At 45.8% G+C, this 27,792-nt stretch overlaps 1 protein-coding gene across 15 annotated transcripts in view; it reads right to left on the bottom strand.

Annotated features, from left to right (window-relative positions):
- The window catches only part of ADARB1 (adenosine deaminase RNA specific B1), a 156,952-nt gene that overhangs the window by 114,711 nt on the left and 14,449 nt on the right, over window positions 1–27,792 (bottom strand). The window contains exon 1 of one of the 15 annotated variants that reach the window (XM_063803351.1): window positions 3,295–3,472. The gene's annotated coding sequence lies outside the window, so the exon portion shown is untranslated. 15 annotated transcript variants of the gene reach the window in all.

Below are 27,792 nucleotides of genomic sequence, written 5' to 3'. Positions count from 1 at the left end.
GTATATCAATTATGCCGAGAAAAGAAAAAAAAAAAACATATACATGAAAAAAGACACAGATATTGTTTGGCCATGTCCCCACTCAAATCTCATCTTCAATTGTAGTTCCCATAATCCCCACGTGCTGTGGGAGGGACCCAGTGGGAGGTAATTGTATCATGGGGGCAGTTACCCTCATGCTGTTTTTGTGATAGTGAGTGAGTTCTCATGGGATCTGACGGCTTTGTAAGGGGCTTTTCCCCATTTTGCTGGACACTTCTCCTTGCTGTTGCCATGTGAAGAATGATGTGTTTGCTTCCCCTTCCGCCATGATTGTAAGTTTCCTGAGGCCTTCTCAGTCATGCTGAACTGTGAGTCTGTTAAACCTTTTTCCTTCATAAATCACCCAGTCTTTGGTATGTCTTTATTAGCAGTATGAGAACACACTAATACAGATACAAAGGAAACATACAAAATAATAACAAAAGTTGCTTCTATGCAAAGGGACTAATATGTCTCTTCCTAGTTTTGCATTTCTGCAAAGTATGCACAGTCTGTAATAAGCATACTGTTTCTAAATAAAAAATTAAATCTTTCAGAAGAAGCTTGGCAATGTAGAGTTTTCTCCAAAGACTTAGCAGCCGAGGCAAGGGAAGGCACGCAGGGGTGCTGCTGCGCAGCAAGCACAGGCGCAGGCCCTGCCCAGGCCAGCCCCACCCTGGGGCTGAAGATGGAGAAAAGGCCAATTCCAAGACTGATCCTGTTCAGAAGACAAAAATGAGCTCAAGCAGCTGTTCCTGCCACTGTAACCTGAGGAATTCCGCCCTGGGGACACTGAGAGATGCATAGCGGATACCACCTTAATCAGCATCCCCGAAAGCACTTACCTTTTCACCCCAGGATGACCCAACTTTGCACAAAGGACTTAGTCTGCACTCAGCAAGAATGCAACACACAGTTCCTTAAGGAAAGAGGATGGATGACAAGGGTGAAATCAGTTAATTAACAAATATGTATCTCTTCAGCATTTTGCTTTGCAGGGGGAAAAAATACCCTTAAAAGATGAGCAAGCATCCCTACTATTTAATGTGGTGACATCATGGCCCCAGATTTTAGGTGAGACACTAAATCCCCTTGACCCACAATACCACGTGTTATGTAACAGCACCAGAAACTCACACATTTGAACTTTAGAGCAAGTGAATAATTCCTTACATGCATTATAGATGAAAGAAGAAAAACCATACGACTTCTGCAAGAGTCCTTGGGTTTAATGGACACAAATTTTAAAAGCTACCTCAACTATTAAGTTTAAATAGTAAACATGTTAAACATTTACATAGTAAACATCCTTTAAAACCCAAGGATGCAGAAAAAGGGGAAGAGATTATGCTGAAGTCAAAAGATGTACACCTATAAGAAATCAGTGATCTGTCTGCTAATTTGACTGGGATGTAAATGGCATCTGATGATACAGACAATCTAACTGGGTTTCTTATTCCTTGCTCTGTCAGGGACAAGTTGAGTGATCCAGAGACATCGCCCTGACCGGCTAATGCCCCGTGAGGAAGCGGGTGCACTGCTGAACCAATTCAGCAGACAGCTTTCCCATCACAGCGGCCCAGCATTCACTCACTCTGTGACTCAGACTGAACCAACTCAGCAGAGAGCTTTCCCATCACAGCGGCCCAGCATTCACTCACTCTGTGACTCAGACTGAACCAACTCAGCAGAGAGCTTTCCCATCACAGCGGCTCAGCATTCACTCACTCTGTGACTCACAGACGGTCATTGGCACCAAAGCAGACCACCTCCTCATGCCCACCAACCAATGAGGTCAAACATCCAAAACCATGTATTTCTGCATTTCTGGGGTAAAGTAATAGACTAATTTCAAATATTGTTTGTCACTGGAAGTTTGGTCGCCTTAAATCTTCCCTGGGCCCTTAACAAGGCAAGAGGCTCACAAAGCCTGTCTGTGAGTGGATACATGACTTGAAAAAGTGTATTCCCAAAAGATCATGCCACTTTGCTGTTGTTTCAAATAAAAGCTCTCCAATCCATTCCCCATATGCAGCTCTCTACAGGTCAGTGCGACCCCATGACCAGGATTATGAACACAGAGTTGGCAGTTTGCCTGCTTGAAGATCCAGCAATGCAGCCCCCTGGCTCTGAGGCTACTGTCACCCTGCAGCGTCTCAAGCGTTCCCTCTGGTAGGAGAAGGTTAGTAACAGTGCCTGCTGCAGATGGCTGCAGCAAAGGCTGAATAAAATAATGCAGGCAAAGAACTCAGCACAGTTCCTGCATGGAGGAAGAACTCAGTAAATGTTAGCTATTACTGGAGGTGATGATGACAATGCTAAGGTGACGATGACAACCTCAACAATGTTATTAATAGCAACCAAATTACTGGGCCAATGGGAGAGCCCAGATAAGCTCTTAAGCAATAAAAATTAAGTGATGTTGAATATTTTTTAATGTTTGTTTCAGTATAGTCGGACCTTTAAAAACACATTCAGCCTAAGCCTCGAGACTCTGCAAAAGCAAAGCCCTCCCCTGACCCTGGCATCCACCACACAGGCTACGCACCTGCCCGGGATGACGGATGGGCTTGAGCATCAAGGCTTTATGAACAAAAACACCAAGGCACCACTCTGAGAGGGTGCTGGGGTTATCTGCGGTGTCTGTGGACAAGTATGTCACAATGGTGCTTGGATATCTTCCTGAGTTCAGCAATGTGAATGGGGATGCATGTGTCCTGACTTGACACAGCTGATAAGCCACGCTTCCTTTCTGTTACTATCCATGTCTTTTCTATGACTCCATCTAAAAGCTGGTAAGCCTTTTAAAGGGTAGGAGCCAAAACAACCTCCAAGCCTTCCCTGGTGTAAGCCACCGCCTAATATCAGAACGTGCTGGATATGTAGTTTTGGTTTAGGACGGCAACCTCTGACTGGTATGTAGAGTATGTCTACTAAGCATAATATTTATTAAAAGAACACTTAATGCCGCATATGTGTTAGATGGCATGGCTTTCCTCAATTTATAAAAGAATTCTGGTGCTTTAACAGGTGCTCAAAAATATTTTTAACTAACTGAATTATAAATTTTCTTATACGTGCTATTCATAACAGCAGACTGCTTGCAAAAGTAAAAGCTACTTGTGACTTTCAGTTTGAAATATCTGAAACATTTAGAAAGCAGCTGAGCTAAAACTGATCTCCGCACTTGTCCAAGAGGGGTCACTGGGCTGCAGCTGTGCTCATTCACTGTAAGGGCTCCCTAAACACCGACCAATACTGAAGAACCCTCACATGCTGCACAGGCTCCTCTGGGCAGGACTGCTCAAGTATCAGAGAGCTCGGCCAGGTCCAACTCTCAGGGCAGCTTCCTAGTGGCTGTTAACAGGTGACGCTGTACAGACAATCCCCTTCAGGATGCTTTAAAAAACAGACAAAGAAAGAGTTCAGAGTAAACTGAAAAATTCACATGTCAACATATATATATATATATATACACACACACACACACACACACACATACACATACACACACACACACACACACACACATATATATTGTTTTGTTTTGTTTTTGAGACAGAGTCTTGCTCTGTCGCCCAGGCTGGAGTGCAGTGGCACGATCTCAGCTCACTGCAACCTCCACCTCCTGTGTTCAAGCAATTCTCCTGCCTCAGCCTCCCGAGTAGCTGGGACTACAGGTGTGCAACACCACGCCTGGCTAATTTTTGTATTATTAGTAGAGATGGGTTTTCACCATGTTGGCCAGGCTGGTCTCGAACTCCTGACCTTGTGATCCACCCACCTCGGCCTCCCAAAGTGCTGGAATTACAGGCGTGAGCCACCGAGCCTGGCCATTTCAACCAATATTTTAAAATTCACTGTCACATTTTAGTCCCCAAAATATCCCTAGGAAAGGCATGCAAGCAAGGCAAGTAGATTTCCCTTTTCACAGACAAATAAAACTCAACTAAGTTTAGTCAATGAGTGAAATACTTAAACATTCTGCCTCCAACTCCAGCCATCTTCCTATGACTACCCACATGGCCCCAGCACCCCTTAGGGCCTGTGTACACAGGACACACGTGGCCCCTCACAACTCACAGAGGGGCATCCTCCCTATGACACTCTCCATCTTTGAGATCATAACTCTGGGGATCATGACCTGATCTCCCCAGAACTTCCTCGTTATCACATGTCATCTTGGGGTCATTAATAATCGCAGGCCCTTTCACTCTCAAAAGTGTCCCTGTTCAAGCAGTAAATCACATGGTCACCTATTTATAACACAAGCCTACATCCCCCAAATGGGAAGTGGGACCAAAGGTCTGCAGAGGCTGCCAGCTCCTCACACCAGGGCAGACTGACCAAGAGGAATGTGGGTGACTCAGGACCATCCCTGCTTTATTTCCACCCAACTGCATTTAGAACAGAAGCCGAATCTCACCATGCAACTCTACACAGAGATACACACCGAGAGGAAGGCTCACCCCCGACCCAAGCCCTGGCCCCAGTCCAGAAAGTCCAGGGAAGAGAAGAGGGAAGGGTTATGAGGAGCCCCAGGGATGGGGGAAGTCCACCAAGGGCCTTGTGTGCATGTCTAGGCAACCTTCACTCATCTATAGCAGATATGAAGTCCCTGTGCCTCTTTACACCGAATAAAAAAGGCAATTCCAGAAAAGACACCTGAGCTAGACTCAAAAATCATGAGTCAATTTCTATCATTTTCAGGGAGAAAACCAGTATTTTCTTGAAGAAGGATGTAGGCAAGACATGAGGTGTGCAGAGACACCATTCCCATACCTGCTCCTTGCCTGATGACAGAGGCTGTAGCTGGGCACTTTGGGAGGTATCTCAGAGAGTCCAGATGACCATGAAATGTAACAAAAGCTCAATCTCACTAGTAAGCAGGTCCATGAGAATCAAAACTACAGAAAAATACCACAAACACCTGCCCAGAATGGTAAAAATTAAGAAGACAGAAACTTCCAAAGCAGTTGATGCCACATGGGGAGTGTGGTGAAAGCAGGCAGTTGAGTGCCCAACCAGGCACCATGCCAGCATCACCCACTCACGCTGAAGTGCGTGTGCTCACAGCCAGCCCATCCACCCCAGCAACACCTGTGCTTCTTTACCAAAACACATGTATCAGTATGGTCAGAGCAGTTTTGCTTATAATGGCCCCAAACTGGAAACCGTCTAACTATCCATCGTCAGCAGAATGAATATATGATATGGTCAAACAGCAGACTACTATGTACAGCAGTAAAAACGAACAGGCAACAACACAGGCAAGTCTCATCACACATGTAATACTGAACAAAAGAAAACACACAAAAACACATCCTTTGACTGCATTTATATAGTTAAAAAATAGGCTAAGCATAGGACTTTAAGGGCAATGAAACAATTCTGCATACTGTAAGGATGGATCCATATCGTCATAAATGTGTACAAACCCATAGAACGTCCAACACTAAGAGTGCACCCTCATGGAAACCATGAACTCTGGGTAATGAGGTGTCAACATGGGGTCATCAACTGTAACAAATACACGGCTCCGGATACAGATGTTGATAATGGGGGAGGCTGTGCCTGTGTGGGGGCAGGGGGCATACCGGAAATCTTTGTAACCTGTCCCTCAATTTTGCTGTAAATATAAAACTGCTCTAAAAAATAAAGTTTATTAAAAAGTTAAAAACAAACAAACAGGCACGCCTAAACAAACAGGTTGCAGGATACGAGCTCAAGTGACAAACCTGTCACCCACAGAGGTCAGTGGCAGGCACCCACGCTAACAGGAGGAGCCTGAGGAAGCCTTCAGGGACTGCAGCGCTGCGTGTGCTGGCCTGGGTGGAAGGCACAGCCCGGCGGGCTCTGCGATGCTTCACTCAGCTGCGCCTTCCTCTTGTGCGCTTTCCTGCTTGTGTAACGCTTCTCAACAACACAGGTAGACCCTGATTGTCTTCCAAGTCACTGCTGATGAGCTGAGAGACGAAGGAGCACCCCAGCCCTCTCGACCTGAGCTCTCACTAGCACCATCCCCTCACAGAGCAGAGTATGGGAAAGGGATGAGTGTCCAAAGAGGATGGACAGATGGGCAGAGCTCAGCACAGCACTCAGGAGTACCTTCCAGCAGGTAAAAACTGACAGAGATGCGCCCACTGCATTTAGGAAGCAGCACAAGAATCTTGGCTTTCTGTCCATGAGATCTGATTAAAATGTTTATTACTTTTTAAAATAATGGTAAGAAACTAATTACCCAATCAAAATAAATGAATCCTGACAGCAACTATAACTAGAAATATTTAAAGAGCCATAAATGCTAGCAACTCCTTGAATATTACAATTTCCAAAAGGATTGACACATGCTTAAATAGATTAGGCTTATTAATCAAACTGTTCTAGGTGAGGAGTTCAATCTCCTAGGAATTAAAATACATCATTGTCAGTAGCAATTGTTTAGTTCAATTCCTGCAGAAAAAGGTAAGTGAAAAACAAAGGGCAAACAAATTCTCCACACCCCCGCCTCACTGGCTCTTTGACAACGCGGTCCCCAAGTCACCACACCCAGGTAGAGACTTGCCGGATGGTCGAGAAAACACAGCCATTACTTGGCACAGAAATGTACTGGTTTTCAAATTCGTGGGAAATAAGAAACTAATTATTTCATAGAATAAACAGATGAACATTTTAAGGTTTGTTTCGTGAATGGAAAACGCTAAACATGCTACCCTGAGGTTATCTCCACCTCTTTCCAAGCATGACTGAAAATGGTTTCTCCTCAAGGAAGAAAATTATGCAGAGGAAAGAGTCTCACATTTTCTTCTCAAAATGTGGAAGTGAAAAGGTCAAGTAAAAATAAATACAAAGTAAACTGACTAATTTGAGCTTCTTTCCTCCCTGCACCCAGCTAATAGAGCAGAACGTTAAAAATAAAAGTGGTCAGAATTTTTCAGAGCGAGGACTGTGAGGTAAAAATAGATGCTCACACCGCACTTGCAGCTGAAGCGTGACTAGAGGCAGCCCCCACGCTACTTGTGGCTTTCCACTAATGTCTATAGCGACAAAAAGAGAGAGAAAGGCGCCTCCCAGTGTGGCTGAAAACCACATACTGATGTACAACCGCATACAGAAAAGTTTTCAAAGGAAAATTTCAGGAGCAAATACATGATTTTTGCTTAAAACCAGCGTGATTTGGCTTCTCTATCACCAAAAGCATCCAAAAAGAGGGGCATCAAGACGTTAGTTTTAATAGTAAACCTGGAAACAACCAAAAGGTGCATTGCTAGGTTATAAAATACCAAAGCCCGTCCATTTATTCTTCAACAAGTATTTGAGGGCCTTCTACATGCCAGGAGGATGGGACAAAAACAAAAGTCTCCATCTACACGGAGCCTCCAGTCCTGGGGGGCGCAGAGCCCCGTGCGCCGACATCAGGAAGTGGTGACGCAGGCGACGCAGAAAAAACAAACCAGCCTCCAGACTGATAGGAAAGGTGGATACTTTTCCACCTTTCGACCAAGCCATTAAAATCCAGGTCACAGAAAAACAGCCTACAAAATGGGAAACTGCTCTTGACTAGTTAAACGAAAGCGTTCATGACAACTCGGTGGTGCCACAGGACTCATGGGCACACACACGTGCACACACATATACGCACACGCGCACGCACACACACATATACGCACACGCGCGCGCACACACGCACACACATATACGCACACGCGCGCGCACACACGTGCACACACATATACGCACACGCGCACACACACACGCATACAGGAGGAGGCAGCAGCGCAGACTGGTGATTCCCGCATGAACCCCAGAGCCTGGTCTGGTCCTAGCTCTGTAGCTGAGAGCTGTGCCATCCTCAGCAAGGACTTACTCAAAGTCCTTTTGCCTCTGCTGATTCAGCCCCAAAAGTAGAGTCCTAGCAATGCCACCTCCTTCAGGTGTGTTTGCAGGGCCCTGCTCAAGTGACCCAACTTCTGGCTGGCTTGGCCTGGGCTGCAATCACATAGCCTTCAAAGACAGAATGCTATCCTAACTAAATTCTGTGTTTAATCTGTATCAGGTACCTTCCAGCCATGTGACTTATGAAATCCATAACGAATACAGAGCCATCCTAAGAAAAAAGGTCGAAGTGTGGAAACTACCTAAATTTAACAACCCCTAGGTGTGCTACCTAAATTTAAACCCCTAGATTTAGGGATGTGGGTGTGGTGGTTGGAAGGAAGGAGAAACAGCCTAGAATAATCCACAGTAGAGCGGGGGCATCCTGGCAGCCTGTGCATGCAGGTGCATGAGAATTTGGTACCTGCTTCCTAGGAAATCTAGGGAGAGTTAGTGCTGCTTTTGTTATAAAGTCTATTTCAAAGCACACTCAGAATAAATTTAGAAGTTAACAGTCATAAACTTTAATGCTCTTTCAAGCTGAAAAGGCAACTGCCTCTTCACCTTTATTTAACACACCATTTCCAATTAAGCATGTACATGAGAAATAGAAACATTATTAGAAATAGCTATCAAGTGAGACTTGATTATTTGCACATCTGTAAGAAATGGTATCTTGGTAAAGTGTATGGGCCATGTTTATGTACGTGTATATGTGCATATGTGTCTGTTCATACCTTTTTCCCATTTTCCTAGGATTTCGGGTTTCTTCTCCCTCAACTTTTAAAACATTTATGATATGCTACAAAGGTTTTCACACAATTGGTATTTTTGTCTTTTGACCTTATTGTGTTTTTCTGTTTTGTTTTTGGTCAGGCAAAAGTTGTTACTTTTTTTTTGAGACAGAGTCTCGCTCTGTCACCGAGGCTGGAGTGGCACCATCATGGCTCATTGCAGCCTTAACCTCCTGGGCTCAAGTGATCCTCCCACCTCAGCCTCCCAAGTAGCTGGGACTACAGGTGTGTGCCACCACACCCAAATTATTTTTGTATTTTTTGTAAAAATAGGTTTTGCCATGTTGCCCAGGCTGGTCGCAGTATTTTGGAATGCAGTCAAATTCATCCATCTTTTCTTTGTTGAAGCTGAATTTTGAGTTACGCCTTTAAAAAAGCCTTTCCCAACACATAGGTAATATTCAACCATGTTTGTGTCTAACACTGGAACAGTTGCCTTTTTCACACTGAGTTCTCTGACCCACTTGCAGCCTATTTTTGCATGTGGTGTAAGCTATAAATCCTAATTATGTATTTTACAAAATGGAGTCCAATTGTCCCAAGAACATTGACTCTAACAATCTATCTTTGACCCAACAATCTGAGATACTATCTTTATCATATACTAGATTTCCATCTATATATGGGCTTATTTCCTCCATTGGTCTGTCTGGCTCTTCATGCAACCTTGCCACACTATTTTCCACATAGCCTTTGTAGTATGTTTTAATATCTAGTAGAGCTATTCTCCTTTTCTTGGCTCTTTCTTTTCTAAGTTTTCTAGGTATTCACGCTATTTCAATTTTAGAATCGACATGTCCAGCCCAAGAAAAAAAAGCTGAGTCTTTTTGCTTTCCAATATTAGCATCACATTAAATTTGAAAATTACCTGACAACTGACATCTTAATGAGCCAAGCCATCTTAACCAAGAACAAGGTGTCTTCACCTGCTCAAGGTGACTTCTGTGTCTTTCTCAACTTATTGTTTTCTTCACTTAGCTTTTGAACAGTTCTCATTACATTTATTCCTAAATATTTTCTCGTTGTTGCTATTGTTAATGGGGTTGTCTCTTCCATAATATCTTCTGATTATTTTTGTATATATGAATAACATTGATGTTTGCATATTAATTTTGTATTTCTACTGGACAGGACTGCTCTAGGGTTTTCCAGATACTCCCAAAAGAGGTAGTTTTATTTCTTCTTTTCCACTTGGTATGCCTTTGTTTTTTCTTTCCTTTACTCAACATAGCCAGTGGGTGCATTAGGATTCCTCCATATTGACTAATGAAACTGCACATCTGTGCTTTGTGCAGCCTCTTCCTGCCTTGCCACAAGCCCTGCTCTGACGCACTCAACTCCAGCACCTATTCCTTGCTTTGGGGAGATACAACTGACACAGAGAAGAGACAAATTTGCATCCCAAAAGTGCATCCGGCTGTATTTATTCTCAACAATATCTTCTTTACCTTTCTGGCTCTTGTTTAACTACAGTTAAGTTAAATTTGTGTACCTCCCACTGGAAGGACCCTATCATAGATAGCACTAAAAATGGTTTATTAAAGTAAAGTGAGCTAAATATTTTAAGTTGCTCGGAAGTTCCCAAGTCACTCATTATCCGGAGAGTAAGAGAAAAGGGGGACAACTAAAAGCCCCAAGGCCTGTGGCTCCCCAGAGTTCTCATGGGTTTCCAAGCGCAGACTCACGGCTAAGAAACGGAGTGCAGGCATCCCAGCACTTGGCCTAGCCACCCCCTCTCTCTCCAGGTCACGTATTTAGGATGGCCTTAGAGACATGATGATAAACACACTGAGAGCAAGGCTAAGTTAAGTGACAGATGATATCTGTACTTAATACACGAGTCTAGGTTGAAACATTAAACACAACCACAACCCACGCTGAACACAGAGGGCTTTGTTAAATATCATAAAAAGGCTTTAAACTCAGCAGGCAACATAGCCAAGTAGAGAAAGGACCTATAAAAAAAAAGCCTCCCACGGGATTTAACAAGCCTGCTCAAGATACAATTGCATTAAAGGCAAAGAACGGAATACTGCTGTGGATGAGAAAAGAAAGCAAACAGCTAAGAACAACTTCATCAGGTTGAGAAGCAAACAGTCCTAAAACACGACATGACATCAGGGTAGCTTGTTCTTACAAAAGAATTTCTGCACTAGATTGTTGGTATTCCTTTACAGTTGTTTTACAGAACAAAGACAACACTATCACTAGCAAAAAGCCTAAAAAAGCAAAGAAGCTGATTTCAGCCAAAATTCCTAGACATGGGTACACTATAAAAAAAGAACTCACTCAACAAGTTCATAAGCATAAAGACTGGACAGTGGTGAGTTTCTTGGAACTTCACCTCTACAGACAGACGAATCATGTTTCCAGTCCCCTATCTTCTTGCAACCAACAATACATTTTCACGAAGGAAGCCAGTCCTTGAAATCATCTGCATACTGAGAAATATACTCATATATGTGTGTGTGTGCATGAAGCAAATTTAGTAAAGAACATAAAAGCAACACAATGTTAGAATGCTTTTAGCTTTAGTGTTCAAAATAATTCCTTATTTCCTTAGGGCACTTAGGAGTTTTCTCTTTTAAAATATATTCAGTTAATTGTGATCTGAGAAGGAACAGATGAGGACCAGTCAGGAGCAGCTGAAGGAAACAGAGAAACCAGCCTTCCACCTCTTGTATCATACTCAGGCCAAAATGAAACCAATGCTTCTCTAGAAAATCATAAAATACACAAATATTAAAATACAAAGAAGCAGGCCGGGTGCAGTGGCTCATGCCTATAATCCCAGCACTTTAAGAGGCCAAGGCAGGCAGATCATCTGAGGGTCAGCAGTTCAAGACCAGCCTAGCCAACATGGTGAAACCTCATCTCTACTAAAAATACAAAAATTAGCCAGGTGTGGTGGCGGGCACCTGTAATCCCAGCTACTTGGGAGGCTGAGGCAGGAGAACTGCTTGACCCCAGGAGGTGGAGGTTTTGGTGAGCCAAGATCGTGCCACTGCTCTCCAGCCTGGGTGACAGTGCCAGACTCCATCTAAAAAAAAAAAAAAAAAACAACGAAGCAGCAATGATGCATGCTAAGCATAACAGAAAAATCACCTGGGAAGTAAAGCCAAAGCTTCACATGCCATCCTTGTCTCCACTTTAACCCTGTTAGGTAAGTTTCTCCAACTCAACCTTTTTATCCAACTCTGTTCTCAGAACCTGGGTGCTTCATACTTGGGAGCATTTCCCCAAGGGAAACACAGAGACTTTATATCAGTGTCATAAACATCTAGACCCCTTGTAGCCAGCGGGCACCCCAAGAAAACTTCAAAGAGCAGCTGTGGAGCTGCTCTGTGTGAGGCCACCCAGGACAGCAGGAAACATCTATGGCAGCATGGGCTGCCTGCCAGCGCCAGGGAAATTCCCTACTCCCCAGAGGGCACGCTTGCCACTGCTGACATTTCCCTGCTTCCAGCCCTTCACAGGGGGCCCAGCAATGCCATGTCCGTTTTATTTAGCCAAAACAGACCACCTCAACTTTGCTAGAGGTTATTGCTAGTAAGTATGACGGGAGTTTCATCTCAACCTTTGAAGATTCTGTTCTTGAGAAACACCTCCAGTTCTGGGTTCGTCCCTCATTCTTTGTATCTCCAAGCTGCAGCATGGCCTGTCCATGCCCTGACCCCCACTGTGTCTCCACTGACCCAATTCTTCCCTGCTCTTTCTTGGAACTCACTCTATCCCAGGAGTCCCCAGTCAAATGGGTACAGTAGCAACAGCGTCTCTTCCCTGACAATGCTCCTTTACAGCCTCCACTGCACAGGACAACTCCAGAATCCAAGCTGACAGCACCCGGACAGCACCTAACTCTTCACAGAAGTGACTGCAGCACATAAATATACCCCACTGCACCAAAACTAACCACAGCCATATCACAGATACCCAAGGCTGCCAGGCACAAGGAGACAGATGAGAAAGGGGAAGCCCAAGTGGAAGGAGAGGGCGGCAGGCCTACCCCGCTGAAGGGAACAGAACACACTTGTGAAAAAGTATACGAGCTAGCTGAATGCACTGCTCCAGGAGGGACCCCCCTCCCCAAAAGTGAACCCCTTGGAGATCAACCGTCACTGACCCCTGGGGCCTGGTTCGATAAGTGTGCCCTGACTACTCGGTTTTCAAAACCAAAGGATATACTGTGTAAGGGTAACAGATAGAGTTAAGAAATCAAAGAAAACTAGTGGAACCACTTACACAAAAGTCAGGATAATTATTTATTTGGAGCAGAAGATAAGGACACAAAAAAGTGTTTTTGAAAAAACACTTATTTTTAAAGTAAACGTTATTTTTAGAACAATTTTAGATTTGAAGAAAAATCGAGCAGATGTGACAGAAAGGCCCCACAGACCCCACACCCATTTTCTATTATTAAGATCTTACATGAGCACGGTTTAATACAGGAGTCCCAACCCCTGGGCCATGGACAACTAACAGTCCATGACCTGTTAGGAACCGGGCTGCAGAGAATCAGTTCCTGCACTGATTCTGTCAGATCAGTGGCAGCATTAGATTCTCACAGGACTGGAACCCTATTGTGAACTGCGCATGTGAGGGGTCTAGGTTGCACATTCCTTATGAGAATCTAATGCCTGATGATCTGCCACTGTCTCCCCTTACCCCCTGATGGGACCATCTAGTTGCAGGAAAACAAGCTCAGGGCTCCCACTGATTCTACATGATGCTGAGTTGTATAATTATTTCATTATATATTACAATGTAATCATGGAAATAAAATGTACAATAAATGTAATGCGCTTGAATCATCCCCAAACCATTCTCCCAGCCCCCACCTTGGCCCATGGAAAAATTGTCACCAGTCCCTGGTGCCAAAAAGGTTGGGGACTGCTGGTTTAACGGGCCAGTATTAATTAACACATTGTTATTAACTGAAATCCACACTTTCGTCAGATTCAGTTGTCCAGGATCCCACGTGACATTGAGATGTCATGGCTCCCTAGGCCCCTCTTGGCTGTGAGTTTCTCAGACTCTTCTTGGTTTTTGACTGTTCTGAGGAAGCTGTCCCTCAGCTGGGATCTGTCTGATGTTTTTCTCATGGTACAGGAAGGGACTGAGTTTGGGGATGAAGCCCCCAGAGGTGAAGGCCCACTGTCACTCCACTGTATCAGGCACACCCTGTCACCGTGACTGACCACTGTGAGGCTGACCTGACCCCTGCTGGGTTGAGCACCCCTCCCCACTACCATGCTGTCCTCTCTGGAAGGAAGTTGCTCTGCACAGCGCTTGCCTTGAGGTAAGGGTTGTGCTCCACCTCCTGGAAGACACAGCAGATACAGCAGATACAGAGATGATCTGGAATTGTGCTGGAAATGGAGCTTTGTCTCTTCTCCTCATTTATCAGTCATTTATTTATGTCAGTCTGGACTCATGGATATTTATTTATCTCTGGGCTATAATCCAATACTACTTTGTTTTGTTGTAGAAATTGTTCCAGCTTTGGCCACTGGGAGCTCTTTCAGTTGGCTCCTGGGTCCCTTTGACACCACCCATTGATGTGGGTGTGGTTATGTTTGTTTCTCGGCATTTCCTTGCCATTTCCTTGGCATTCCTGGCACTTGTGTTATTTCCTGCCCAGTCCTAGAATCAGCTATTTCTCCAATAAAGAATGCTCACTCTATTTTTTATATGCTCTTTTATGGAACATGCAGCTACATGTTTAAAAAATATAGTTGTGGTAACGGCTGGTTTTGCTGCCTTGAATCCATCCCCTTCTTTCTGATAACAGCACCCCAAATGTGCTGAGGAAATTGCCTTCTCCCATTGAACTGCCTGCGTAATTACTTCCAAGAAATCAAAAATTATTTTAAACCCTTGTGCTGATAACAGGCAGACACCAAGGTAAGGAAGATAATTATAGAAATTCTGATTTAGAATTAAAATAAGCACATTGGCCAGGCATGGTGGCTAACATCTGTAATCCCAGCAATTTGGGAGGCTGAAGAGGGAGGATCGCTTGACCCCAGGAGTTCAAGACTAGCCTGGGCAACATAGCAAGACTCCGTCTCTACAAAAAATAAAAAAAGTTAGCTGGGTGTGGTAGTGCGCCTGTAGCCCCACAGTCCCAGCTACTCAGGAGGCTGAGGTGGGAGGATCACTTGAGCCTGGAAGTTGAGGCTGCAGTGAACCATGATTACCACTGCACTCCAGCCTGAGTAACAGAGTGAGACCCTGTCCCAAATAAATAAATAAGCACAAAATATGTTCACTTTAAAATAAACCATGTCTGGCAAAAGTATGTCCACCACTGTAACTACTGATCCCTTACACAATTTTAAGCAGCACTCATCTCCCACGTAACAGTCAGCAAGACTGGTGTGCTAACATACCCAGCATTCAAAAACTCCAAAAGCTTGCGTATTAAGTATACACTATCCAGAAAATTTCACAGGCTTTCTGCTTCGGGAAAGAAATATTAAAGCTCTAAGATGGTGAAGTTCATTACGATTTCCAAAAGCAAAAGGATCACTGATTACTTCAGAAGCAACGCTTCCTTTAAACTCCAGTACAGGAGGTAAATGTTAAACACTAGCAAAACTTTTGAGAAGCATTAAAAAAGGTTTTCGTTACATCACAGGTATACTTAATCATAACGTCAAAGCCTCTAAAACAAAAACTCTGTGCACGCACTTCAGGAGTTTTTCCCACGTGCCGCGAAAGAAGGGAGCCTAGGTGTCTGGAGAGATCCTCTGCACCCAGCACTCGGCGACTGGCAGCGGGCATTTCAGCACCTGCTAAAGCCCGCTGGGCAGCTTGGCAGCGCCAGGCGCGGGGCTGCGGGGACACGGCCCGCCCGCGCGCAGGGCACAGCGAGCACGTGAGCGCAGAGCCAGCTCCGGAGCGCTACGGCGCGCGTGGCGGCACACCTGCTCCCCGAGGCTGATCGTTAACAGCCGTGGGCAGGGGTTGGGCCAGGGTACAGCTGTCAGGACCTCACTGGACAGGACCGGAGAGGACCCCGCGTAACCGCGGAACAGACACTCCCGGCAGTGGCTGCCGCCGCGGCACTGCTACGGGACGAGCCGGAGCGCTTGGCCATGGCGGCCCGATCCGCACTGGCGCTGCTGCTGCTGCTGCTGCCAGTCCTGCTCCTGCCGGTGCAGAGCCGCTCAGAGCCCGAGACCACCGCACCCACCCCTACCCCAATCCCGGGTGGCAACTCATCAGTGAGCAGGCCCCTGCCCAGCATCGAGCTCCACGCCTGCGGCCCATACCCCAAACCAGGCCTGCTCATCCTGCTGGCCCCGCTGGCCCTGTGGCCCATTCTCCTGTAGGGACGCCCAACCAGCCACCTCTAGGCGGCCGCTGGGACTGGCCTGCCCCATTGAGCAACAGAGACGCTTGAGAGCCGCCCGCCTCCATTCCTTGACTTCACTCAGAAATGGGTCCAGAAAACTGAATCCCACCAGGACTGGTTTGGAGCAACCAGAGACCGAGGTTTCACCTCCAGGGATTCCATGAAGAGCCTCAATGGAGATGCCACATCCTACTGAGTTAAAGATGGGCTGAGGAACTTGGGTACCCACAAGTCTGCCTTGGGAATCAAAAGAAAATATTTACCTTTAGTTTGGTTCATTAAATGCATGAAGTCAAAATATGACCAGGTAGTGTGCGAGGCCTCCTTGTTCTGGGTAGAGCTGGGAAGGGCAGGGATGGCAAGCACTCCCTAAGTCTGCCACCTGTAGCCTTGCAGAGTTCTCTAGGAAACGCACTGCTGCTCTGGTGTTCAGTGCAATGCAGTATTTGACTTGGGAACAGTGACTGACGGGGGCCAGTGCAAGCCTAGTTAGTAAGCCCAGCCTGTCTACTCCACTCTCACCCACACATTCCCCATTCTTCCAAAGAACCTTGTAGCTATCATTTCAACCTAGTTCCAAAGAGCAGACATACATAATCTCACATAACCTGCAATGCTGCTTTTTAAATTTCTGTATATGTTGAATAATTTTTACAAGTTAAAAGTGACCTTTTCAAACATATATTTTTAAATCTTTAACACGGGGGGAGAAAAAGGAAAGTTTTGGAAAGGGAAGACTGGAAGCTTGGCTGGTTCAGTTCACACAAGTTTTACACTATTTCTATACATGTGTTATCTTTATAAATCCAGATTTGGAATACTTCCCATATAAATATCTTTAGATAGAAGCTGAGACTAAGCCTTGAGTAGCTTCTGGAAAGTAACCCCAACACCACCACCAAGTTGCACACACACCAATGTCCAGCATCTAGGAGGGCTTCAGGGCCCCCACAGCCCAAGACGTGCCAGCCCAAGAGAGCACTCCCAGAAACTCCAGATCCAGCCAGCCTCAGAACAGCATGTGAACACTTCACACGGGCTTACTGTGCATGTTTTGGATTGAGCCTTGTGTTCAGTAATTATGCTTGGATTTACATAACTTAAAATGACATATTTTAACATAAATTGTAAATTTTTGTTTTTTATTTTTTTGAGACAGAGTCTCACTCTGTCACCCAGGCTGGAGTGGTCCCCTCCCAAGATTCAAGTGATTCTCATGTATCAGCCTCCTGCTCGCTGGGATCACAGGTGTGCGCCACCACACCCAGCTAATTTTTTTTGTATTTTTAGTAGAGATAGGGTTTCACCATGTTGGCCAGGCTGGTCTCAAACTCCTGACCTCAAGTGATCCACCCGCCTCGGCCTCCCAAAGCGCTGGGATTACAGGCGTGAGCCACCCACCGCGCCCGGCCTGTAAATTATTTTTTTAAAAAGGCTTGCAGAGCAATCCGAAGACCCTAATTTAACAGGCTGTATACTAGGCACTGAAGGATGATCAACTATAGCTTCATTAAAGGAATAATGAAATTGCTGCTCTCCCACAGGAAATTACAGTTCCCCGGTCACCAGCCCTACCACCACCCCCTCCTCAAGGAGAAAAGTGGAATCAACAACCCTTAAGAGAAATCCTGAGAGGGAAGACATGCGTGAAAATCCCATTCAGGCTATGATCCACGGCTAAATTTCAGTCCCAAGCATCTATCACATGTCACCTCTAAAGCGCCATCTGTCTGCTGGTAACACTACTACTGAAGCATTTGCTCCGCTGAGGGAAAACAATATGCTCCTATATTAGGGGTCATTTCTGCTCTACAGGGAAGAAGGACTCTGTCTGGCCTTATAAACCTAGAATACTAAGAATAACCTGACCCCCAATTCTGAGGCAGAGGCAGTGAGCTCAGGTCAAGGATAAGCTCTGACAGTTGTCCAGTCAATGCCAGAGAAGTCTCTGTCCTAAAAGAGAAACACGCACAAATATACACAAGATTGAAGGCCGAGGAAAGTGCTCGAAAGGAGGCTAAGAGCATATGTGTGCAAATAGCCCAATGAGAACAGCCTCCAGCTCCTGCCTAGCACTCGCCATCCCCCACACTGCCACGAACACTTTACCTAATCATGTAATCCTCACGGGAATGAGGCAGGTTTGAGTGTCCCCATTTTGCACATAGGGAAACTGAGGCCCAGCACTGCAGCTAGGAAGAGGCAGGGTGGGGATGATTCAAACTCAACAGTTTTGTTCCAGGGGCCAGGCACCCTCCACTGAGAACCTAGAGGATGCCTCCATAAACAGGCAGGTCAGGACGGGATGGGAGACAACAGTCATATAATGAGCTGGGGCAGAAGGGGCCGTCAGCAGAGGAAGAGCACACATGGAAAGCCACCAGCTGGGAATAAGCAAAGCCCAGGCAAGAAACTTCTAGGAAGCTGTGAGCAGCCCCTAGACAGAGACGGGGAGAGTGGTCCAAGGGAGGAGGCCATGGGCCTGCAGCAGACCTGGGAGAGTGCTCCAAGGGATCTGGAGACAGATGGGAGCCGGGTCAAGAACAGCTGTGGGGTGAGGAGGAAGTCACAGTTGTATTCCAGATGCCCTGGTGGGTCCGTGGGGCCTGCAAGCACAGGGCAGGAATGACTTGCCAGCTGCTGGACAGCAGGGAGACGTGGAAAGGCAAGCACCCGGGAGGGAAGCAAACGCAGGGACAGCAGGCACAAATGTTCGAGGGGACTGGGTGTGACGGTGAGGGAAAGCGAGGTGGCTAGGATGACTGCCAGGTTTCCAGCAGCTGGGTGGGTGTTGGTGACGTTCGCTGTAATGAGAAAGGCTAGGAAATTTAGGAAAATGAAGCTCTGGTTTCAGATGTTCATTTTGTGACACCTGTGTGACATCAGTGGGGAGCAGGGGGAGGCTGCCTAGCAGGCTGGGCCAGAGGACCACATGGAGCTCAGGTTGAAAGGCAAAGGCACTCTCCTTTTCCTTTAGGGAGCAGCGGTTTGTCTCTGGAATTGCTTCCACCCAATGGCCTCCCTGACAGCTCCCCTTGAGTGCCCCCAAGTCAGCATACCCAAACAGACCTGCTAGTCTACCCTCCCCATCACCACAGTGGGCTCCCTCCCAGCTGTCCAGTCATAGGCACTGCCTTCCACCTTGCCACATGGCCAGCACCCAGGCATCCTCAGAACCTTGCACATGTGTCTGAAGTCCCCACCAGCCATGCTCCATCACTCCTGCCTGGACAGCGGCCCCTCGGCGTCTGCTCTCCACCTGTTCTCCTGCCACAGGGACCCTTCCACGGCACAACTCTGAGTTCATGCCCCCAACCACAATGGCTTCCCACCTCCAGAAAAAAAAAAAAAAAATCATGATTCTCTACCATGGCCAACGCCTTATACTTTGTACCACATCACACAGGGCCCCGGTATCTCCTGACTAGTTTTCAAATTGGGAGGGAGCACCAATCCATTAGCCCGAAAATCATGTTAGCCTCCCTCATTTGCACACCAGGCTTCCCCAAAGCTCATAAGCTTAGTTTTCCCAGCATTTGCTCTTTTGTCCTGCTACCAAAGAGAAGGTATGTGACCATCTCACAGTGGAAAATACTCTCCTTAAAGAATGGAAAGGGCCAACCCCACCCGTCTCGTACCTAAAGGGTGCTGCTGAGGAAGGAGGGGAACTACATCTAGTTCCCAGCAGAAAACAGGAAAAAGAAACCGGACTTGAAGAGGAAGCTATTTGAGAACATTTAAAAAGAGGAGAAAGGCCGGGCGCAGTGGCTCACACCTGTAATCCTAGCACTTTGGGAGGCCAAGGTGGGTGGATCACAAGGTCAGGAGATCGAGACCATCCTGACTAACACGGTGAAACCCCGTCTCTACTAAAAATACAAAAAATTAGCCGGGCGTGGTGGCAGGCGCCTGTGGTTCCAGCTACTCAGGAGGCTGAGGCAGGAGAATGGCGTGAACCCGGGAGGCAGAGCTGGCAGTGCCACTGCACAGCCTGGGCGACAGAGACAGACTCTGTCTCAAAAAAATAAAATAAAAATAAAGAGAGGAGAAAATTCCTCCGAAGCCCAAGCTGGCTTCCCCAGAGGTTCCCTCATCTCTCAGGAGCACTTCTGGGTGACAATGATGGGTTCTTTCTATAGCATGATCGCCCCTAGGAACGACCAGGGAGGCCTCGAGGAAGTACACGGGGACAAGAGCAGTTCTTTCTGGAGGGAAGGCTCACCAGAAACAAATCCAGAGACAGAAACCCTAAAGGGAAAGGAGAGTGGATGATGAGGGGGAGCATTGGGGCTGCCCCTCCAACAGCCTCAGGGCAGGGCGGTGTGAGGACACAGGCCCGCAGCAGCCAGCCCAGACCTGCAGGAAGACAGGCAGGGCCGGCACAGCTGGTGCAGGGAGCGAGACTGCCCAGCTTCCAGACTTCCAACAGGAGACATGCAAAACCCTTCCTCAGAGCAGAGGGGGCACTTGTCCCTTGCGCTTCTGTTCCCTGTGGACAGACTCCAACTCACGCACTCTCTCCTGCAGAAGGAGGCATCTAGAAGGAGGAAATGGGCAGCTTAGCCCAGCCGCTCCTCCTCTCCTCTTGGGCTAGGCGCACCCACACCAAAGTGCTAGGGTTTCTTCTCCTGCCACGTGGAGGGGGCTTGCCCCCAGCCATGCTCGTTACTAGGTGGGAAGTTTGTCTAATTTGGGATAAAGGATTAGCAAACCCGCTTGGCCAGTCAGCCACTTTCTCCAGTTGCTTTTATCTAAAACAGAGCCTGTATCTGATCTCCACTTGCCTATCTACAGTGTGTGCTGCTCTCTCAACTGGTCTGGAATTTGAGAGGGTAAAAAATGGGTGCTAAATATAAAGCCCCAACAGCCCCACTTTTTAAGCCTCCCTCAGTCAGGAACCAGACTTACAGCCTACAGCTCCTTGTTGATCTGGCTGTGGGAGACCCTTACTCACAGAGCCTGATTTTCTCAAGCACAGACCCTGCCCCAGGCATCTGGGCAACCAGAGGTAGCCGTGTAATACTCTTCCAGCCAATGAGAGACACTGGGTTTCCTGAACTCCTTATCGCTTTCCTGATGCAGAGACACCCCTTCCTGCCTCACCACCTCTCAGCTGGAACGTCAGGCTGGAGACATGACCCAAGGAGCCAAGCCCAAGAAGGAAACGTGCACCCTGAAACAGCGGGATGCAGAACTCTGAAACAGCGGGATGGAGAGACAGAAGCCTCGGGAAACGCGGATGACAATGTGAGACCCCTGTCCCAGCCCCACACCACTGGGGGAAGAGCTAACAGAAAAAGAGGGCAGAGAAAAAACACCGGGTTGAGTTCCAGGCAATGGTCACTGCGGGAAGCTGAAAGGGGGCAGGATGGACAGGAGCCTGGGGAAGGGATCCAGAGCTTAAGCAGGTCTGTGCTGCACTGTGTCAGAGCTCACGGCAAAGGCCGGGGCATCACACACAGAGCAAGCAGGGAGCGCAGCCTGGGCTGGGGGCAGGTAGGCTGCACCTGCAGGGCTCCTGGTGACTGGGGGACCTGCACAGAAGACTGAGCCAGAAGGATGCCAGGGTGGCACTGCCCACGGAATCCAAGAGGTTGGCTAGTTCTGTACAGTCCTGTTGAGACACTGATTAAGACCAGGACAAAATACAGGCCACTGACCTTAACAAGAGACAGATCATTAGTGACTAGCAAGACCCATTTCAGAGGGATGGAAGGCCAAAACTTGAACAGAACAGACTGAAATGTCAAGGAAGTCGTGATAGTGGAGAAGGTGCCCAGCACATGGGCTGCAGAATGAGGCTGCCACTTTTGGGCAAGGAGACTGAGTGCAAACCTCGCCTCTCAGTGAGCGTCCAGGCCCCTCGGCTGATGGAGGTCTTCAATTTGTCTTCCTTCATCACAGTTATGACTTTACATCTGTTTGTGTGATTACGTGATATACAGACATCTGCATCACTAGAAATTTCCATGAAAGCAAGGACCATGTCTCATTTGCCCCCCCTCTCCCCTCAACATGATGCGAGAGGTTGGATGGGAGGACAGGAAGGGGAGCTGTGTGGACAGGAAGCCCACCAGGTCAGCTGTGTGAGGAAGCAGTCTGGGGCCTCAGCAGGGCCCACATGCAGGGCAGTAGAAACCTTGAGAGCAGAAACACAAGCAGACATAGTGCTCGGGGCTGCTTCCATGTACAGAGGATGTTCCCTGATCTGGCGGGGCGCCTGGCAGCACGTGAGTGAGGCTGATGGTAGTGGTGCCAAAACAACCAAATGTATCTCCCCCAAACCTATCATTCAAAAGTATCCTAGGGGATTAATCAAAAACTCTCAAAAATTTTACTTGAAGATTTTCCAGTTTAAAGGTAATTTCAGGCAATAAACTAGTATTGGGTCCAAAATGAGCTGACAGTACCTGGGAAGCCACACTACTGCTCGATAAAGACACGGACCAACAGCCTCACAGAGGTTATCAGTGAGGGATCTTGAACAGAGCTCTAATTGGGTACACACTAATTGCTTTAACAGACAACTGCTTGCAGAGTTGGAAAAAATGCTTTTGAATGTTTCTGAACAAATAATTTGATATATTCTATTTCTCAAAAGACCCTCACTTTTTAAACACAAAGTCATCAAAAAACCATCTTATGAAAGAGAACGTTAAATATAACATTAAGATCAAGAAACTATCTTTTAAAATTCTGTAAATAAAAAAAGTTACAATCAGGATGGGCAGACAAATAATTGGATCAATCACAATCACCTCAATCAATGACTAACAAATCACCAGTAAAAACGAAGTGCTAAAAAGCGAGTTATTTAATTTTATTTTATCAGACACTTCTCTGAGGAGCCCCCATGTGCTGTGCAGGGTCGAAAAACCCAATCCTAATGTACTTAAAAGGGCAGATGAGAGACATTTGCCTGAAATTAAAACATAAAGTAATTCTGTTCTGGGACTTTATTTGAAAATCCAGAAGAAGCCCTTGGCCGGAAGCATCAGCCTCCAGGGCCTCTTCACCCTGACATTCCTGAGGCTGCAGCACAGTCACCCCATACCCCCGGTGAGGAGCCCCCTGGAGAAAAGATGCACCCATGCCTCCTCCGGGCACACAGTCAAAGGGCCTCTTCCTGAGAGAAGAGGACAGAACTTCCCAACACCCCGAACCTTCACTCCAAACAGGGTAAGACCTAGTTCCAGAGTCACAGCATGAAACGCAAGAGGCGGCAGAAAAACCCACAAGTCAGAGAACAGCAGCTGTGTGGCCCAGAGGGCTCGGCACCCACAGAAAGCCGGGTCCTCTCTTCCTCTTGTCAAGGACGTCAGGCAGATGCCTGTGGACACCTGCCAATGGGAGCAGTCGCCAGACCTAGAAGAGCCAAGCCCGGTGCGCCCTCGCCTGGAGTTGTGAGAAAAGTCCCTGTAGCCCCAGATCTAGGGCCTGCAACACTCTCCTACCCGAGACTCCTACCCGAGGCTGCCCTGGGAACTGGTGAGAAAAGCCAAAGTGCACCCCAGCAAAGTGCCTGGATCAGTCCAGGTTCCTGAAGCCAAGTGCCGGTGGGGCGAGGTCCAGGCACAGAATGGGCAGTGGCCATGCTGCTTCCTTCCTGGGGAGGCTGCTTATTTCAGAGACTAATTTCCTGGTTTTCACTGTGCCTATTGTGTGAATATTTGGGGGTGGGGTGGGGTATAAGCTGAGACTCATCAGAAGGGTTTCAGGGCCTAGTAACAGATTACCCTGTTGGCTATAGAAATGGGACTGAGATAGCCTCGACTTTAGAAAATGGAACATGATACTAGTTTTGACATCTTTGAGACTTGGGCTCCATCAAGAAAAAAAAAATTAAAGGTACAAAAATGTGTGATAATGAATTACTCCTATTTTACAGGAATGGGAGGCTTGATTTATAAAATAGTTTTTAAAATTATTATTCAGGTAAAGGGTTAGATTTAAGCTATAAAGAGCTTGACTGGTTTTCCTCTGCCTTGTCTGCTCTGTTTTGGAGTAATCCCTAATATTGTTCATTACTTCAAAATTTACAGAAAGATGTTTTTGTTTTTCCTGTGTCATACTATTAGTATCAGTCTAGTCAAGTGACTTGTAAATACCAATAAATAGAATGTATCCATTTTTAAAAATCCAACAGGAGCACAATAATAGGGAAAAAGTTAACTTTTGACTAAAGCTGAATTCCTGATTCTAAGATTTAAAGGTCACCTACCAGGATTAAGATTTGGTCCTCACAACTGTTACCTGAAGGTAAGAGTAAATTCCAATGGTATAACTATATAAAAAAAAATAGATAACAGATATTTCCATAAAAATTGTTTATGTTCATTTTTAAAATCTCTCTCATCAAACAGTTGTAATGCAGTAGAGAGAATGAGAAGAGAGAGAGGTCAGAAAGTCACCCAGTAAACAAAAGGACCACAGATTTTTCTCCATCCTCAACAGAGATTCCAGTTGATGAAGAAGGCTGCCATGCAGGCTCAGGGCAAGGAAAGGGAATGTGCTGCTAGCACTGGACCTCAGCTCCGGGCAAGGCTGCACCTTCTGAACCGACGGCCCAGAAGCAAAGTGACCCATACTTCCTCCAAAGCATCACTCTCCAGACATGGTAATCCAGGCCCAGAAGCAAAGGTCAGTCCCACTGTGCCTGTCACACCTGTCACACACTCTGCTCCTCTACACCCTCCTCTAGGAAATGAAAGAGGAAGGATGTTGATCTCTAGGGTCTTTTAAATTGTTCCAAATAAATAAAATAGAATTATTTTCTCTTACTAAAAATAAAACACTGATTTTCATATTAAAGACAAATTAATTTTGCAAAGGACTAAAAAAGCAGAAATCCAAATCAGTTTAGCAGAAAGATGAACAGATGGATTTCTGAGGTCCACTGGCCTGCATCCAAATTTCGCAGCCTAGCCCACGGTTAAACTCGATCTGGAGTCTTCCAGCTCCTCCTCCTACAGGGAAACCCCCACTCTCCCTGGACTGTGGTCCACAGGAGAACAAGGAGCTCTACTCCACAGGACACCAGAGCATGAGCAAACATGTGGCAATGCTGTAGGATGCTGGTGACCAGGATCCTGCCCCTGGGAGCCACTAAGCTGCCAGAAGACACAGTCACCCAGGCAAGGCTGTGAATAGCACCCCATATCCCTATTGCTCTCCCTCTGAGCCATAGACAGAGATCATGCTGGTGGGGAATAAGGTCTCATGATGTCCAGAACTATAGCAGAAAACTGTAAGCTGATCTCCTGCTCCTCATTAAGTGATGACAGTTCACACAACACAAAAAGTGCCATTTCACCAAACTGTAGTATTACAACACTTTCATCATTAACCTTTCTAAAGTAAAAATCATCAGATTCAAGTCTTCTGTTTTTTCATCATAAGAATTCAATAAAAGCAGAAATAATTATATAAGCAGTTAAGCCAAACGTCAACTAGCATTGAAGCAGTGGAAGAAATCGGATTGATTTAGAGTTGATTTAAGATAATACCAGGGGCAAAGACAAGTGGATGTCTGAGTTAGGGGAAAATTGGCAAGGACGGTCAAATAGAAAAAACACGTGACTTAAAGACATAGCAGAACATATGCTCTGTGAAGAAAGGGACTGAGTTATTTCATTCATTGCTAAACCTTTGGTATCCAAAGTGCTCAAAAAATATTTATTCAATGACTGCATAAACACATGAATGAAAAACGTCAGTTTATATGAAGTTGATGAACTTCATGAATATAACATGGCAGCAATGCCCAACATTTAAGAAAAGTTATCACAGAACCTACATTGTTTAATAAAGCCAGTGCCACAATAATAATCAGATGCTCAATTTTTCAATAAAAATCATTACAAACCCTGCATTTCGCTATCTACAAATGAGGTGGCCAAGGTAGTTCTTGGGGGGAAAACGTAGAGCTGCATGTGCACAGAAGAGAAAACAAGGATGACGTGAAAATAAACAAGGTATTCAATCCCCAAGTGAGAACAAAGGTGGAGAGAGGTCAGAACCGGGGTCCTCCTGGGGAGGGTAGGAGTGCTGAGCTGCACAGGTACCAGGAAGCCTCCGGGTTGATCCCAGTGATGGTTGTGTGAGTGCACACAGATATGAGAGTCACCAGGCTGCATACTCAGGCCCCACTGGTATACTTATACCTGTTCATGAGAGAAGACTGTCACATTTTCAGGAATTTTGTAAACCAGTTGACAGCTCATTGGTAGCTTGAAATAGGGCATGGTAGGGACATTTATAACTTGGAAATTGGCAAATGCTACAAATCAGGGGTTTCCATACACTCCCACTCCTCCTTCCCACCAAAAGCCAGGTGTTAAGCACTTATACCACTATGTAGCTACTACAGCATGTAAACTACATGAGAAAAATGAAAAGACTAGGGGTAGGGCTGGGGAGAGACTCATTTTGAAAAAATAGAAGGTATTAAAATAAATAGCAATTTTAATTTTGCACTGTGTTAAAAACATGATTTTCCCCAGAATGCAGGAATGTTTAATATCAGGAAATCTATTAATGAAATTTGCTATATTAACAGACTGGAGGGAAAACCACGTGATCATTTCAACAGATGCACGTATGGTAAAATTCTACTGCCACTCATGATAAAGATTATTTTGGACAAACCAGGAAGAGAAGGTAACATGCTAGACAAGATAAAGGGTATGTACAAAACAACTAGAGTAATGTCACACTTAAGGATGAAATACTGGAAGCATTCACGTCAAAGACAACAACGAGATGCAGCCTGCTAGCCATCACTATGATCCAAACACTACACTCAGCACAGTACCAGAAGTCCTAGCCAATTAATACAGGGGAAGTACAAAGCTTAGAAAGGAAGACGCATGTTCCCAAAAGGATCCTCCATCTAGAAAACATGAGACACAAATGACAAGCTGTGGACACAACATACAAAAACCAATCACTTTATCACACAAGAATAATAAGCAATTTGAAATATCATTGAAAGAAAACATTTAGTAGTGATAAAGGTGGTATTTCTGATAACTGGGCAAAGGGCAGACTACTCAATGACAAAGGCAAATGATTAGACAATTGAAAAAATATCCCAACTTCAAACTGTACAAAAACAAATTTCATATAGATCAATATGCTAAATGTGAAAAACAAAATATAAAACTATTAGAAGAAATTAAAGAAAAATATGAGTATTGTAGTAGGGAAAGTACTCTTAGGATTCAAAACCCAAAAGCCATAAAGGAAAAAAACTGATAAATCTGACTATATTTAAAATTTCTTTTTAGAAAAAAAAAATTGACCAAATCCAAAGACCAAGATAAACCAGGTAAACACCTTCACATGGGAAGAAACAGAGACAGGGGCTGGTCCTGCCATTTCTGCCATTCTCCCATCATATTCTGCCATGGGTTTCTTTTTCAACTTTTTATGTTGAAATTTTAGGCTTATGGGAAGGCTGAAAAATAGTACAGATAATTCCCCTATGTCCTTCTCCCAGCTTCCTCTAAAATCATAGATTTGTAAGTTGTGAGCATGAGGAGAAGTATGTATCAATCACAGACCTGTATGTTGTGAGCTGGGAGAAGGATATATCGAAATCAGAAAATAAACACTGGCACAATACAATTGGCTACACCACAGACCTCATATGAATTTCGGTGGTTTCTCCACCAATACCGGCTTCTGTTCCAGGATTCTGCCCAGAATCACAGGCCACAGTTAGTCATCAGGTCTCTAAGC

The sequence above is a fragment of the Pan troglodytes genome, chromosome 22 (assembly GCF_028858775.2).
Source record: "Pan troglodytes isolate AG18354 chromosome 22, NHGRI_mPanTro3-v2.0_pri, whole genome shotgun sequence".
NCBI classification, from domain to species: domain Eukaryota; kingdom Metazoa; phylum Chordata; class Mammalia; order Primates; family Hominidae; genus Pan; species Pan troglodytes.
Note: the sequence above shows the minus strand (reverse complement) of the source record. Positions and strands in the feature narration are given on the sequence as shown.